This window comes from Meriones unguiculatus, chromosome 3 (genome assembly GCF_030254825.1).
Source record: "Meriones unguiculatus strain TT.TT164.6M chromosome 3, Bangor_MerUng_6.1, whole genome shotgun sequence".
Classification (NCBI taxonomy): Eukaryota; Metazoa; Chordata; class Mammalia; order Rodentia; family Muridae; genus Meriones; species Meriones unguiculatus.
The window spans coordinates 174,026,805-174,042,324 of NC_083351.1; the positions used below are offsets into that span (position 1 = coordinate 174,026,805).

At 44.8% G+C, this 15,520-nt stretch overlaps 1 protein-coding gene across 2 annotated transcripts in view; it reads left to right on the forward strand.

The window, feature by feature from the left end:
• The first annotated feature begins 1,712 nt into the window (after window positions 1-1,712).
• Window positions 1,713-15,520, forward strand: part of Arhgap24 (Rho GTPase activating protein 24) — a 633,576-nt gene continuing 619,768 nt past the window's right edge. Inside the window, exon 1 of one of the 2 annotated variants that reach the window (XM_060381036.1) lies at window positions 1,713-1,801. The gene's annotated coding sequence lies outside the window, so the exon portion shown is untranslated. Of the gene's footprint in view, window positions 1,802-1,850; window positions 1,866-15,520 lie in introns of those variants that run through there. The other variant, XM_060381037.1, reaches the window with a different exon arrangement.

Here is a 15,520-nt window from a genome sequence, read left to right on the forward strand (position 1 = left end):
TTCCAAACTCAAACATGGACGTTCTTGCTTGCCGTGTTTGTCCTCTGAAAGGCGATGCAGGGGCCGCTGCTTTCCGTTTGGGAGCTCTGCTCTCTGAACGGGGCTTTTCAGCACGGGCTGCCCGGAGACTCACAGGGCAGAGGAGAGGGCACAGAGAACCAGAAGGGAGGTTTGCTGCTGGGCTGGGCATGAAGGCCAGATGCATTGCCTCTGCTCAGGTCGCATGGACCAGTTATGTGGTCAAATCAAGTCCAGTGTGAGCTGGAGACATATTCTCCCCATATCCTTAAGAAGCAAAACAACAGGGTTTATGCTGGGGAAGCCACAGTGAAACACATAACCGACAGAGATTGCTCTTAGGTTAGGTTAGTAAATATTCTTTTCTGTTTGCTCTTCTCTTGTCCTTTGAGGATCTTACATAAACACTGAAAAGGATTTGGCTTCTGGGAATCAGGCAGATACATTTTGAAGTCATTAAAAATTTTTCAGTTCGGCGTCTTTCTTTTACTGATATATATATTTGATATTCATACTGCAACCGGCTTAGTACCAAGGGCTTGGTTCATCGACAATTGGAACTGAGGTGATGCTGACGGCCCTGGATGAACGTGTCAAAAGCCTCGCTGGGTAAATGCATCTGTCTCCACTTTAATAAAGTGTAACCTCTGAGCCAGGGCTGTGTGTGGCCTTTGGCTAGGCACGTGGTAAAACTCAAGGGGAGAAACTGGTTTCTTAGGCTTTTTTTCTTTTGTCATCCGCTGTCATTTGACTGTTATTAAAGATGAGAAGCGACTGACTGCATTTCTAACCTTAACTTAAAGCTAAAATTCTAGCTATATTAAAATTGAAGTGTTAGTTATAACTGTCATTGTCATTTGCCCTGGGTTTTACACTCTGATGAGGCTAAATTTGGGGATAACTAACCATATTTTCTGCTTGTCAATATCAGGATTGTGAGAGTTGATGAATATAAAAAGATAGGTCTTAGCTGTAGTGTTTCTTGGTTAAATTTGGGCAGCTTATGCCATATAGACGACCTCAGTTGTTAGCCCATAAAACAAGGAGGATTAAGCCTAGTTCTATCGTCGGGCCTTTTTGTTTTTGTTTGTTTGTTTGCTTGAGGCAGGGCCTCATGTAGCCCAGGCTGGCCTTGAACTTGCTCTGTAGCTGAGGATGACACGGAACTTCTCCTCCTCCTTCCTCCACATCCCAAGTGCTGTGACTGCAGGCGTGTGTCAACATTTCCCTTTGACTAGGTGTTGGGGGGCGAACCGCGGGCTTTGTGGAATGTGGGAAGCTCTCTGCCCATTGGAGCTACATTCCCACCCTCATAATGAGATTTAGGTGGGGTAGGGTATGCAAAACCACGAATACGTTTTCTTGTAAATGGTAACTTTTCTCTTAATCTTATTAGTGATGATCATTGCAACAACACAATAATAATAATAATAATAATAATAATAGAGAAATGAACAAACGCTCCCTGGGAAGTTTACATATTCACCCGAGGCACCTTACAGCGGTGGTATCTTTTCATTTACAAACCCCAGAGAGGCGTAGGGTGAGCTTGGAACCGAGCTTCTCCCTCCCAGCGTCAGCTTTTGTTCTCACCAAGGTGTTTTGACATTGCGTAATTTGATAGTAAACAAATCCTGTCACGTGCTTGGCGCGCGCGCGCCCGCAGCGCTCCCGAGCGGCCACCAGGGGGCGCCGTCTCGTCAGGAAACTGGAGCTCCTCGCTACAGGAGTAGCGTTCAGTCTGCAGCCGCCACGACTGATGTTAGGGGCTGAGATCTGTGCTGTGAGTACCCAGATGCAATTTCTTCATTTGTCGTATATGTCGAAAGCAAATAGTAATGCTTGAGGTAAGCCCCAAAAGTCCAACGGAAGCTCCCTGTGTTGAGGAAAAGGTCCAGGACATGCTGTTAGGGGAAAGCGGTGAGCTTCATTTTCCTCACATCTCAACGTGAGGCTCCCTGACTTTCCGACGAGCCAAACGCTGGCTTTCGTGTGCATGCGGTGGTCTTTGCTAGGTAGCCGCCGCGCTAAGTTTGATGTAGTGGTTTTCTCTTGCCTCTGGTAGCTTCCGTTCTCCAGGGTGGTGGATAGGGGGCTCTCGTATGATTTCTGTCCTCTGAAAGCAGCGTTCCAGGGATCCAGAGGTCACAGATGTATCTAGGTGGGCACGGTGCACAGGGACCAAGCCCGGCACCCGCCAGTTCCGTTCCTCTGGAGGTAAAGTGGCTGTCGTGCCGGTAAGAGGCTGTGTTGAGTGTCAGCATCAATTATGAGCAAGAGCTCTAGAGTGAGGCTCCGTTCAGTGGCAAGGGCATCGTGCTGGAGCCAATTACCCAAGGATGGCACGGATTTTTGTCAAGAGGTTTCTGCGGATTAGCTCACGTTTTCTCAGCTGACCGTGGTGAGGGAGGAAGACGGGCGGTAGATCAATGAGAGGAGGAAGACAAGACAAGGAGGTGGAAAACAGTTCGTGCTCGCCGATGAAGTGTTTTGTGCTCACCTGTGGTTCGTTTTTGCTCCTGAGAGAGGAGTTAGATTCTTAGGAGAATTTTTTTTTTCCTACTGCATGTTACTTCCAAATTCTCAGATGTGGGAGGATGTGTTTCTGATGTGTTTCCCACGAGTGACAGGAACAACTAAAAAGTTACAGACAAAATTATGTGGAAGGGTCTAGCTCTGTAAGTCCCTTGGATTCTGGAGAGTCAGCTAGTTAACAACCAGGTTGGACATATGGGTTAGCCAGAATATGCCTCTGGTCGTAGCGTGAGTGAGTGCGAGCGTAACGTGCAGAATGTTTGATTACAACTCCGAGAGCCCATGACAGCCAGGTAGCATTTCCATTCTGGGCCAAGCCTGCCCGAGTCCTCGGTGCCCATCAACCTTCTCTAGCTCGTTTGCACGCTTGTCAGTGAGAGCTGTTTAGTCAGGTTATTGGTGGCTGGAGAGGGGTCGGGGTGAGGGTGTTCTGGTTATTTGGACTATTGGTGTGTCTTTTGAGTGCGCGCCTCAAGTCTTGTATGAGAATCTGATACAGGCGGCAGCTGGGCAGTGCTCAAATCTGGAGGCAGGTTTTTCCATCTTTTTCATTCATGTAAACCATGCTTTGCTCTGACCCGAAGCCACGTGAAGACAGGAGCAAAGAGGCGTGGAGTTTTCTCCTGGTCAGTGTTAGGGGAGGAAACAAAGTCAGGCTTGGCCTTTTCTGACTTAGAACGTTACTTCTAAGTCAGTTGGGCTTGTCCATGTCTGTAATCTGAACTTTTGGGCAGCTGAGGCAGGAGTATGAAGTGAGTACCAGGCCAGCCAGGATGACCCAGCAAGACCCTTTCTCACACTAACAAACCAGCTGGGTCCACAGCTTGCACAATTGGTCTGAAGGGGCCTAACCTGCTTGGGCTTTTCCTGGGACAGCACTGTCTATTCGTTTCCCCACCGTTTGAAAGCATGAGTCATGGGAGACACTAGAAGTTGGAAGGAAGGTTGGGGCCTCAGCCCCCTGGTTCTGATCTGGGCTCCCAGCTTCAGCTAATGGCTGTACATTGTGAAAGCCTTGGCGTGACTAAGCTTTAGGGTTTTGTTTGATTTTGACTGATGGGGAAGAACAGCACATTTAATTGACGCGGAGAAGTGGTGAGGGTCATATAGGAAAGCAAGTGTTTCCAACTCTGAAAGCAAACAGAGCTGCTGGCATGGTCGGCTAATGAGATCAAGATGGCTTCTGGGGTCAGAGGCCGGGATGAAGCTCCAGGGGCTTCCCTTTCCATCCCTCCCTTTTCTGTAGCACTCTGGCTTCTTTTGGGCAACACCATCTTGCAGACGGTCCTATCAGATGCTTGAGATTGACACAGATGCTAAAAAGGAAGGGAGGGAGGGAGGGAGGGAGGGAGGGGGGGAGGGAGGGAGGAAGGGAGGGAGGGAGGGGGGGAGGGAGGGAGGGAGGGGGGAGGGGGGCATGGGCATTTCACCCTCCATGGACTGTGCAGCTCGGCATTGCTGCACCCACAGCCCGGCCTCTGCTTTTGATTTCTTCATAACTTTTCTCTCACCAGACTCTTGTTTTCAGTCAGAAATTTTTGGCCTTTGAAGCTTAGATACTCGAAAATATTCCACGGAGTCTCTTGGACACACGTGAGCCCTGTGAGCTGTGGAGCTGAGGATGCTGCACGTGCTGTGTCTATCTCTCCGACTTGCTAATTCGAGAGACGCGCCATTCTTTCGGGACTTCCTTTGGGACCGCTCTTCAGTGGCCCAGACATAGTGAGGATGTCCTCTTCCTTCCATTTGTACATCTTTAAGCAAGCCCAATGAGGGGGACTTGGGTTTCGTTTCGTAAGTGTGTGCACACCTTCCAATCCTATTCATGCGCATGAGGCAAGGAATGGGGGGGTCAAAGCACACCTTCATCCTTCATGATCAACAAAAAGTAATTTTGAAATGAACTTAAGGATCTAGTAATAATGAGCCAGTTCCAAACATCAGGTCCAGACAGAACAAATTCAAAATGTGAAAACTCTTGCCTTGGGAAGGTCCCTTTTTTTTTTTTTTTTTTTTTTTTTACAAAACCTTCAGGGAAGTTGGCTTCTTCAAAAACGTTGAGACAACAGGGCTGAGCCATGTCTACCTCACTCCCCTCAAACACTCACCAGTCAGGAGACTGACTCAACTTCTAGGGTATGTAACTCTGTTACAGAAAACGGAGCTGGAGGTGAAGACATAGCCTTCCCTCCAGGTTCCCGCCTTGCCTGTGGAATGCAGGCTGCTGATGTTTACATGGAGTATCCGCGGCATGCCGAGGCAGCCCTGCTCGGCTGTCAGAGGACGATAGCCCAGCCACTCACGTCTGACCTTTACCTACTCTTGTCTGCAATTGCTTATGAGAGAAGCTTTCCCTACCCCAGATGTCTAAAATGTTTGAAAGTTTGATTCCTTCACTCGCTTTTCATCTCAGCTCAAATTATTTCAGACTCGTTGTTCAGGCTTACCAGGGGGTCTGGAATGATGTTGGGTGATCACAGGAAGCATTTGCCATAACAACATGCCCCAAAGTAGATGTCCTAAATTGAAATAAAAATTTCCACCCGCTTATACCTCCCTCTGCAAACTTGAACTCCTGAAGAGAAACCCGTATTCAAATTGATTCACAAGAAATTAGTTCAAAAACAAAACCTCTCTCCATTTTCTGGTTTTGGTCAGTGTTAGCACAGCATGCTGGACAGCTGCAGAAATCACAGCTATCAACGTCAGCGCCGCTCTGTCTCACGGGATGTGTGTGGCCCCTCCACAGCCTCTGATCTTGTGTGGATCCACTGTCAAGTTTCTGACGTGCCCTGGGTTTCAATGGAAGCTTTAAAAATCATTATGGCGTGGGCTGTCCTCCCACCAAATTTACCAAAGCTATACCTGGCTTCTAGGAAAAGCCTTCCAGGGGAAAGACAGCACTGGGGAGTGCCAAAGATTCTAGTGGCCACTCAGTGAGACCCGAGGACTGACAGGGGGACAGTGACTTCAGTCTGGTTGGGGCGCCTTTCCATTCCTGGAAGTTGTCAGGATCTATGACCTGAGAAATGGGTTTTAGTAAGGACCAGTCACCCACACGATCTAGGGATCATGTGGGATCCCTTGAAGGGGACATCTGTCAGTGTACACACACCCCTTTTCCTGTGAACAGCCAGCGCTGTTGCTCTGCTCACAGTGGCCTGCAGGGCTTCTAGTTTCTTCTTTGGAGAGGGGCCTGGCTGCACTTTCCAGGAATTTGTGATGGGAATCCCATGTCCTCGTTATGAGTCCTTCACTTCCCCCATGGGGGACCCTTTGCTTCTGTCATGATGTCACTGAGCTACAAGAACTCTTGCACTAGGCTGGCCCCAGTCTAGCTGCAGAAGCACCCTGAACAGATCCTGAACTGACGCGGTCTTTTAAATGTTTTGAAGCTGGACCCTTTGGATGGTTCAGGAGGAATGGGTATTTCTCTGTTCTTGAAACAGAAAAACACCACATCTGGTCCAAACGTAAGGCTTGGTTCTTCCCAAAGCCCTCAGTACAGAAGTGTGCCTGTGTCCTTTAACGGCAATCCCTGCACACACAGTGTAGAAGCAGTAAGATTGACAACAGCAACAAGAAATGTGGAGTGTTTACATACAGTGAAGCTTAAGCTACTATAGCCAGCTTCCAAAAGTTGCCTGCTCTTTGATCACTTCCCCCTGGTGATCCAGCTTTACCGGGCCACAGAGGAAGAGGACCCAGGCTGTCCTGATGAGACTTGATAAGCTATGGGCAGATGACAAGGGAGGAGAAACCCCCTTTTCAGTGGACTAGGAAAAGGGGATGAGGGGAAACGGAAAGGAGGGTGGGACTGGGAGGAGTTAAGGGAGGGGGCTTCAATCAGGGCATATAATAAATAAATTATAAATAAAATCAATATATATATGTTTAATCTACATTTAAAATTCAGAAAAGGCAATCTCACAGCTGATTTCCCCTCATTTTTTGATTCAAGTACGCTTTTAAGCTGAATAAATTAAAGTCTCTAAGGGGGAAAAGGTTTCAGTGGCCTGTGAGGCTTTATTTAAGGCATGGGAGGCCTGGTTAGGAAAATCAGCTCCCCTCTATAAAAACATCTGCTTGTATGTTGAGCAAGCCACCAGAAACTGTGGCCTCCACCACAAAGTCCTCTAGCATCTCATCTCTTTAAAGTCTGAGGTCTCAGGCTGCGGTGTCAGCTGTGCTGGTTAGAGACACAGACACACAGCTGTGCACACAGCTGCCACCGTGTCACGAAAGCCACAAGAGTCTACACCCTCACCCAGGCCCTCAAGACTCAATGCTGTGTTTGCCACCCAAATTGCATTTCACGTCCTTTTCTCGGCATTCCGAGATCAAGGCATCATATATTCTAAACCCCTTTGAACTGAATCTCCAGTTTGAAGGCACAGTCAGCTCTGTGTTCTAAGAGCTTGAAATACCGGCGAATGTCCCGCTGTGTAGCTGGATCACAGCCGAGCTGACAGACAGAACGGGTATCTCCACAACTAGCTTGTTCCTGAACTGCGTCAGGTAACTCGCTCCGTCTTAGTGCCAAGAACTGGAGGTTTTTAGGACAGAGTCAGGAAGCAGAGGGTGACATTCTAGTCCTCCTCAAGCCGACCTAGACGTTCTTCCCCGAGGCCCCTCTGCTAGCCTGTTCCTGAAACCAGGTTCTCTCTGTAGAATGAAAGAAAGCCAAACGAAACTAGTAAACACACCCAAGGGACTTGGGCGTTCTGCAACCGAGCAGCAGGCAGGATGGCTTGATTGGCTGGCCTGGGTTCAGTTCCCCAGGTACTTCCACACGTTAGCAGTAACTGTTCTCTGCAGACTTTCCTAGAAATGCTTGGTTAGGTCTCATTTTCCAAAGTGTCCTGGGAAGTTATCAAATGGCGTGGAGGGGGAAATCCCTCAGTGAATGGAGGAATGCGCTGCAGTAGGTTATGGGGTGCAAGTCTATTCACTTAGATGAGGTGACTGTGGAAAACTGGGTGAATGTGAGGAATACCACACGGAGGTCTGGTTTAGCGCCTGCAGTCTTCCTGGATGACTTTGAAGTCCGTAGCTTTCTCTCACAAGAGCTTTAGTGGGAAATTCATGATCTGATTCTGTCATCTCTGAAGGAAACGGAGGCCTTGCAGGGGTAAACCAGTGCTGCAGGACTAGAGTCCCCGTCTAAGAGTGACCAGAGCTAAGCTGGATCCTCTCAGCAATCAGCCCCTGAAGCTGCTGGGGCCTAGAAGGAGATGAAACGTGAGTTTCTGGGACATGAGGTCCTGACCGAGATGAAAACAGGATGGCAGACAATGTCCCATGGTCAGCTTTAAATGTAAGAGAAAAGGGATGCACATATTCTAGGAAAGAGGAATTAGTTGACTGTTTTGTTTTATCTGTAACATTAGGAAGTTAGTTCATTAATGCTAGCTAATTCAAAAAAATGAGAAAAAATTTAACCCTTCCTTCCTTCCTTCCTTCCTTCCTTCCTTCCTTCCTTCCTTCCTTCCTTCCTTCCCTCCCTCCCTCCCTCCCTCCCTCCTTCCTTCCTTCCTTCCTTCCTTCCTTTCTTCCTTCATTTTGAGACAGGGCTTCTCTGTGTAGCCCTGGCTGTCCCAGAACTTGCTCTGTAGAGCAGGCTGGTCTCGAAGTCAGAGATTTGACCACCTCTGCCTCCCCAGTGTTGGGATTAAAGGTGTGTGCACTGCCTGGCTATGAGAATATTAAAGAGAGCCTCAAGGTTATTTTTGTCCTTCCCCATAAACTAAGTGTACTCAGCTTATCTAGAAGATCAATGAACAACTTTTCGTGCCATTTAAACAATCATCTTATTACTTGATGTTTATGGGTGTTTCTCCTGCTGGTATGTCCATGTCCCGCTTCCCTGCAGTGCCCACAGAAGCCAGCAGAGGGCATCAGAACATCTGATATTGAAGTGAGCTGTCTTGTGAGTGCTGGGAATGGACCCTGGGATCTCTGGAAGAGTATGGAGTGCTCCTATCCACTGCATATCTCCAGCATCTTGCACCATTAAAACAAACAAACAAACAAACAAACAAACACTTAATTCAATGACAGATTCTCTTAAGTCTTAACAAATTGCTTAAAAAAAATCCCAATAGGACTGACAGCACACATAAATTCTGCTACGGTACAGAACAGAAGATTGCGCCAGCACAACTTACAGCCGAAGACACCTTGAACACGTTGCAAATTTTGCTTCTTTTTCTGCACAGTTTTGAGTGAAAGCATAGGTGCAAGCAGTAAGGCACAGCCAGCTGAAACTGCAAGGGGGGAATCCATCACTCTAACATGCCGGCCTCTCAGAAGCTCCCCGACATCATTTCCCCACATATGGCGTAGACCAGGCCCACCCACACCCGGCCTTAGAACGTGGGACCTACTGAAGGCATGCATCTGCCATTGTCTAGCTGCTTGTCCTGTGACTCTAGGTTTTTCTCAAGCTTCACGATCACACGGACTGTAGCGTGTTCATGTGCCACAACCATTTCCTCTGTACAAAACTGATTGGCACTGTTTCCTAGACTCCTGCTTTCTTTAAATGTGTCACCGATAAAGCATTCATATGTGTTTGTATCTTGTTTGGGGAGGGGAGGCTCTTATTTTTAATGACCTTTACACAGTGGCATGAAAACATTCCTGGTATAGTTTAAGTTATTAAAAAAAAAAAAGAAGTCACAGAAGGCTAGATGTAGTGAGATCTATTTTGTTAACAATCTATGAACATGTATAAAAAAGGAAAATTTATGTTAATACTAGCAAAGAAGATGAAGATATCTAAAGGGATTTATCTGTTGAAGTGGGGAAATGCTAAAAAGGATATACACATGAGAACATGTACTTGAATTTTATGTATATATGTGTGAACAGATTTATACTTGAGTCTAGATTATTTATGCAATTGAAAACATGTGATATCTGTTTTTCTCCCAATTTTGTTGATTGCGTCCTCCCTCCTTACTTTAGGCCCCTTACTCCCTGTCATGTAGTCACACACACACACACACACACACACGCACACACACATATATATATATACACACACACATACATACACACACATATTGTCATGTAGTCATACATATACATATATATGGATGTTTATATATAAATATATGGATGTCAGAAAGCTATTAAATAAACACATGTAAATCTAGATTCTGTATATGAGATAGACATGCAATATTTGTATTTCTGAGTCTGGCTAACTTCATTTACCATCTGTCTACTTTCCTGAAAATGAGATGATTTTATTGTTTGGTTACATACAGCTGACTAAAGCTCCCTTCTTCCACACCAAACACTCCATTCATCTGCTGGTGGACATCTGGGTTGGTTTCATGTCTTGGTTATGGGAAATACTGTGACAGAACATGAAAACTAAAGTATCATGTGGGATGCCGCCACATGATTCCTTCAGGTGTGTGCCCAGATGTGATGCAGCTGGATCACACGGGGCTTCTGTCTGTCATTTGTCGAGGAGCTGCCATACTGATTTCCACTGTGGTCAGTTCGCATCCTTGCCAACAGTGCATAGAATTGTTTCCCACCTCTTGTCCTCATCAGTGTTTCTGTTGTTTTCCGGAGAGCGGCCATTCTCACTGGCTGGAGATGGAATCTCAAAGTAGTTTTAATAATTCTTTTCTCTGATGGCTAAGGCTGTTGAACATTTTTTTTTTTGTGCATTTATTCCTCAGTTGTCTTTCTTCTTTGGAGGCACATTTATGAAGATCACTTGTGCACTGATTTTTTTGTGTGTGTTTAAATGTTTTGGGGTTATTTATATGATGCAGGTAGTGCTTTCATTTGAAGAATAGCTGACAACCACTTTTCTTCTGTTCTTTGGCCTGCACTCCCTGTGCACACTGCTCCCTTTTCTGTGCTGACACATTTCCATTGCATTCAGTCCCATGTATCAGTTTTTGCTGTCACTTCCCGGGTCTCTGGGTCCTTTATGTTTCCCTCTACCAGAATCAGAGCTTCAGGTCTTCCGTTGGGGTTTGATTTGATGTTTTATATAAGGTGAGGAATGTGGATTGGTTTCCATTATTCTGCGTGAGGTGGGTATCCAGTTTCTCCATCGCCGTTTGTTGAGGAAGTTATTTTTGTCCAGTGCAGTTTTTTGATGTTGTGGTAAATAAGTGGAGCGGGCTTAATTCTGGGTTCTCTGTTCTATTCTGTGGTTTATATATTTGTTTCTGTCGCAGTACCAAGCTGTTTTTGTTACTATGGCTCTGTGGTACAATTTGAGATCAGATATTGTGACACCTTCAGCATTATCCTTTCTGCTTAGAATTTATTTGGCTATCCAGTGTCTTTTGTGTTTCCATACAAGTTTTAACTTTTTTTTTTCTAATCCTGTGAAGAACATTGTTGGAATTTTGATAGGTGTGTGTGGAAACTGTATATTGCCATATGTTACTTTCAGCACTATGGCTATTCTTACAGTATTGACTATGCCGGTCCGCAGCATAGGGAATCTGTCAGTCTTCTAGTGCTCTTCTCAATTTCTTTGAGTGTCTTAACATTTTCGTTGTGGAGATATTTTACCTCCTTGATTTGGCTCATTCCTTGGTCTTTTCCTGGAGCTATTATGAATGGTATCTTTACCTATATTTTTTTCAGCAAGCTTACTATTAGTGTATAGAAAAGTTACTGCATTTTTTTTTTTTTTGCATATTGACTTTTGTATCCTACTTACTACTTTGCTAAAAGTGTTTATCAAATCTAAGTGATCCTTGGTGTGGCATATATATGGTCACTTAGCTCCAAGATCTGTAGGTAAGGATAATTTACCTTCTTAATATCCTATTTTTAATGCTGTTATTTCTTTCTCTTGTCTGTCGTTCTAGCTAAGACTATCCAAGCACTATCTTCAAGAAGAAGGGTGTGGGCATGCTTGTCTGAGTCTTGATTTAGAGAATATGCTTTCCATTCTTCACAAATTTAGTACAAATGTTGGCTGTAAGCTTGTCATATCTAGCACTTACTATGTGGAGCTACATTCATTCCATTCTTGTTTCTTCTGGCCTTTATGATAAATCAAGTTGAACTTCATGTAAGCTTCTTTAAGTTAAATATCTCTACCTTCTCTCATCTCTTTATCTCTCTACCTTCTCTCATCTCTCTATCTCTCTATCTCTCTATCTCTCATCTTTCTATCTCTCTATCTCTCTCTCTATCTATCTATCATCTATCTATGTATCTATTTATGTATCTATCTATATACCATCTATCTTCTATCTATAATTTATAAATATGTGATGTTTTGATACTTGTGCATGTGTTATGGACATCATTAATAGAGTTTTAAGGGTTACATTATAATTAGCGTCAGCTTGTCAACTTGACACAAACCTACAGTCACCTTAGAAAAGAGAGCTTTAACTGAAAATTTTTCTTTTTAGATTGGCCTGTGGCCGTGTCTGTGAGACATTTTCTTAATTGCTGTAGGAGCACCCAGCCTACCGTGGGTGATGCCATTGCTAGGAAAATAAGCCTGGGTTAAGAAAGCTGGCTTAGCAAGCCAGAGGGAGCCAGCCAGCAAGCAGTGTTTCTCTGGGGGTTTCTCCTTCAGACTCCTGCCTTGAGCCTCAGCTGTGGCTTCTCTTGATGATGGATTATAACCTACAAGCCAAACAAACTCTTGTCCTGTCACGTTGCTTTGGGTCATGATATTTATCATAGCAACAGAAAGCCAACTAGAACATGACCACAGCCATTTTCTCAGAGGTTCTGTCGTTTTAATCATATGATTTTGCCCAACATAGAGATTTTAAGCAATGTAGATGTCACATTAAAGCAGAACTGACTGTATTTTAAACCAGTTTGTCTGCTTATTTATATTTTGTAGCAACAACAACATGATTTTCTGTTTTCCCCTTCCTTCCCTATAACTGTTTTTAGATATTATTGTAGCTCCTTCTTACTTCCTGATGATTTCGGCAGCTTTCTGTGGGTGGCATGCCTCTCTGGACGTTCAGAGGCTAGGGATATGTGTAAAGATATACACTTTATCAGATAGGCAGACATTTGAAGTAGTGTTTCCTGAGGCTCAGCGATGTTAGTTGACAGAAGTCAAGTGTCTTTGATTTTTTGGTCAAAATTTCCTCATGTAAATACACACACACACACACTTAACATTATTTCTTCTAAGGATTTTGGTTTAGTGCCTCTGTTCTAGACCAGATTAATAATATCATATATAGGATCATTTGCCTTTAGCATTATATTTTTTGTGTGTATGTCCATGTACATGCTTATGTGCATGTGTGTGTGTATGTCTGCACATCTATATATATGACTGTGTCTGTATGGAGGCCGGATGTTGCTGATAGTTGTCTTCTCCAGTCACTTTCCACTTTATATTTTTAGTTTAATTCTCTCACCTAGAGTTCACCAGCATGTTTCAGGGAACTTCCTGTCTTTGCCTCTCCAGCACTAAGGTCATAAAGGTCTGGTCACATCATTCTTGGGCCATGAGCATTTTCAATGGGGCCATCTCCCCAGCCTCTTCTGTGATCTTTATTGTTGGGTTAACCTGTAGAAATGCCTGTGTCCTCTCCTGTGCTCAAGCACACTGTGTAAATATTGCCTATGGATGCTGGGGAAATGTGCATGTTCATGAAAGCCGAGACGGGGCACCGATGTCTGTTAACTTCCGTGTGCTCAGAGGCTGCCTATGACACGGCCCACTCAACCCCGTTAAATCCCCTGTGGGTTTGTTATTTTCAACCTTAGCAGATGCAGGGCATTATCCTTACCCAGCTCACCGTCTGTCTCAGTTTTAAGTGGTGGAGTTGAGTTTCAGCCTGAGTCCTCTGAGAAGCCAATGCACCATGAGACTAGACTTGTGACGTGTCTTGCTGGAAATGCCTACGGAGGAATCAGGGGGCAGGGAGAGAAGCATCTTTAGACCATGCTGTGGGAGACAGAAAGAAGGACGGCTGTGTGGAAAGACTGTGAGACTCACAGTTCTGAGGAGATCTTAGGAACATCAGTGACTTCAGAATGTCCAAATAAAGGAACTTTCGGGAGTTCAGCTGCGTCAGATGGCCACATGCTGCTGTAACAGAAGACCTAAGGCAGGCAACCTACAAACAGGAAAGGTTTATCTACTTCAGTGGTTCTCAACCAGTGGGTCACATCTGTCAGAAAACACCTGTTTCTAATGGTTTTAGGAACAGAGAGACTGCTTAGTAGCAAAAGTACAGTGATGAAGTAGCACAAAAAATGAACTTATCATTGAGGGGGGGAGGAGTTCCTAAGACCACTGGAAATGCGTGATTTCTCATGGCTGTGACCCACAGATTGAGAACCGCTGATCTAACTTATGCTTTAGGAGGTTTAGGGTGCAAAATGAACAAAGAATCTTTGTTGTGGAAAAAAGCAAATGTTAAGTAGCAGATGACATAAAATTGTATTCCCCAGCACTGGTTCCTTAGCCCAGGGCACCCAGCCTTGCAAGGCAGTAGAATAAATTGCCCTCAGTGCTCATTATCATGAAGCCAGGGAACCTTGTTCCTCTCAGGGTTGTAAGAGGGGAGAAAAGGGAGGAAAGGGGGTTCAGCAAGGATGGGGTCAGGAGGACAGCGGTGCAGTAATGGGCCAATAAGAACATAGTATGTATAAAAATGTCACAAAGAAATCCGGTGCTCTGTGTACTAACTTTACAACCAATATAAAAGGAGAAAATACATAAAATAATACAAAAGAAGTGAATTGAACAAAGTAAATATGCAGATATTTGTGGAATGAATAAATTAGTTCTGGCATAGCTCTATGAATTTATCAGAATGTGTCTTAAAATGCAGTGCCTGAGGTGGAAAATTATTCCTCAGTTATTCTAAATTATTGTAGAGTAAAACAGAAGAACTGTTCTATGGGCTACAAAGCTAAAAGAAATAAAATTCAAGGCAAACAACGGCGAAAGACAGCAAGTGAAAGAGGAGCGTTGTAGCCTGTCAACCTCGCTACTCTTCCCCAAGACCTGGGTTCTCGTTTGTGTTGTGAGCAGAGACTCCCACTGGGAGATAGAACGCCTGTTTCCTAAGCTCAGAACTTAGTTCCTGCACGAAATAATTTATTAAACTCAAAGAATATCCCAACTGTTCTTATTGTTTTATATCTGTGCTTTCTTTAATGAACTCACCAGGGGTGTGATGTCATCAAAGGCGTGATGTCTTCAAGGGTGATGTCATCAAGGCTATGATATCATCAAGGCTGTGGTATTACACACTGTGTCCCCAGCGCAGGAGCAGTAGGACATGAGCAGTAGGCATGAGCTCAAGGCCAGGCTGGCTTCATATGGAGATCTTGTCTCAATCAGTCAAAAAGAAAAAAAAATCATTAATCAAACAAATGAATAAGAAAGTATAGAGCTAATCAAAGGAATAATGCAGGGTATCACTATCTTTGGTTTATACTTTGGGGAGGGACCGAGGACAGTCCCTGAGGGATACAGGTAGTTGATGGTTGGAGGAGGGAGTAGTTTTCTCCTGTGGTGTGGCCACTGGTCAGTTGTCTTTTCATGCTGGGTGACCTGCAACCCATGTTCCGTCAGACTCTAATACTCTCAGTGCCCCTCACAAAAAGGGAGACGTGACAGTAGAATTTTGGGAATTTGCATTTCAATGGGAGAGGGAGGGCTGAGAGGGCAGAAGGAGGAGGAAGATGAACCAAATCTATTACACAAATGTTCGAAACCGTCTAACAAGAAAATCTATAACCAGTATTTAATAAAAGAAAAAAAAATTTCTGCCTTTGTAAGCTTTTAAGGCTATTGCTCCCTCCATTTCACAGTTATTGCTGAAAATAACTGTGTTGTGCATGCTAGGAGCCTGTTTAACAGGTATCTGCTCTCAGCGCTGAATAATCGTGGCATGCCTCAGCTCAGAGGCCCGCAGAGCCCTGGGAAGCCACCTCTGCTCACTGCTACACTCGACCACAGGAAACACAGGAAGGA